Source organism: Gekko japonicus, unplaced genomic scaffold, assembly GCF_001447785.1.
Source record: "Gekko japonicus isolate JY-2015 unplaced genomic scaffold, Gekko_japonicus_V1.1 scaffold3565, whole genome shotgun sequence".
In the NCBI taxonomy this organism is placed as follows: domain Eukaryota; kingdom Metazoa; phylum Chordata; class Lepidosauria; order Squamata; family Gekkonidae; genus Gekko; species Gekko japonicus.
This window is the reverse complement of record NW_015172124.1, coordinates 50,820-52,380: the sequence shown is the minus strand read 5'-3', so window position 1 is coordinate 52,380 and position 1,561 is coordinate 50,820. Positions and strand designations below refer to the sequence as shown.

The window sequence follows — 1,561 nt, the reverse complement described above, 5'->3', positions numbered from 1 at the left end:
TGCACTCTGCAGGAGCATAGTTCCCTAGCGAGTTCTGGATATTTGAGCTTTGAATCCACGATATCGCCGATCTGGGCAGCCATCTCTTGCAATGATCGCGATGTGGTCATCTGAACATCCTTCTTGTGTTTCGTTTTTTTCTTTACAAGCTTCCATCGTCGTGCGCATGAGCAATCCTGCGCTGAATAAATTCAATGTATAAACGTTCAAGCGCACATATAGACTCCAGCGCTCAGTTGTACGTCGCCGGTTAATTTTGTTTGGTGTTGGGGGGGGGGGGGGACCAGCAAGAACAAGGGAGTACGGCAAGTCCCAGTGGGAGCGGTGATTCGGCCATGTGTCTATGCGCAAAGCCAATTAAAAAAAAAAGGTGTGGCTATCTGAACAGTGCCCGGAGCCTTGTTGTGCGATGCAAACAGTTCAGGGAGGGGTGTGTGGTCATCCCAACCCGGAAAAAAATATTCCTGATCAAATCTACAATTGAACTGAAGAATGGAACCCAAGTACATGGAACAATCACAGGTGTGGATGTCAGTATGAATGCCCATCTTAAAGCTGTGAAGGTGACTTTGAAGAACAGAGAACCTGTCCAGCTGGAGACTTTGAGTATTCGAGGGAATAATATTAGATACTTCATTTTGCCAGACAGTTTGCCCCTAGATACTTTGCTGGTGGATGTTGAACCAAAAGTTAAATCCAAGAAAAGGGAAGCAGTTGCAGGAAGAGGACGTGGTAGAGGTCGTGGCAGAGGAAGAGGTCGTGGTAGAGGAAGAGGAGGTCCTAGGCGATAATTTCTTTACAGCCACTGAAAAATGCCCAGCAACTTTGGTTTGTTTGTTTGTTTTTGTACAGGTTGTATTCAGTGTCAGTTTTTAATAAACAAGTATGAAAACTTCAAAAAAAAAATCTACAGCAGGAACAAACCAGGATAAGCTTGCTGTGTGACCGCAGCCGCAGATGACGTACGGTGTCTCCATGGGGTTTCCAAGGCAAGAGACGTTCAGCGGTGGTTTGCCATTGCCTGCCTCTGCGTCACAACCCTGGTATTCCTTGGAGGTCTCCCACCCAAATACCAGCTGGGGCCGGCCCCGCTTAGTTTCCGAGATCAGACAAGATCGGGCCAGCCCGGTCCGTCCAGATCAGGGCAAACATGGTGTGCCTCGAACTATTTCCTCACTGGTGCAAGATGTTGTGCCAGCGGTTTCTGGGCACTATAAAATATCAAGAAGAACGTGCTGGGCGTCACAAGGGTTCTTGCTCAAGTGGAGCTCTGCTAAATTCATCTGTGTTCCTGCCGGATCCACGCCTTTGCTGGATCCGAGCCTATATCTGCAGTTTGCAAGAGACGCATTGCGCAATTTCTCTCATCGAGGTGGGACAGGAAGTGGGGAAGGAGCCTGTCGTGATTGTTTCCCATGGCTCATCGCAGCCCGCCCTGACCTGCGGGGCCCAGGCGAGCCACATCTCATCAACTCCCAGACGCTAAGCAGGGTCGGCTTTGGAGAACGCTTGGAGGGGAGGCCACCAAGGAAGTCCAAGGTTGCTGTGCGGAGGCAGGCCA

General features: G+C 49.8%; 1 pseudogene; it reads left to right on the top strand.

The window, feature by feature from the left end:
- Positions 1 to 458: 458 nt before the first annotated feature.
- LOC107118627 lies at positions 459 to 863 on the top strand (annotated as a pseudogene).
- The last annotated feature ends 698 nt before the right edge of the window (positions 864 to 1,561 follow it).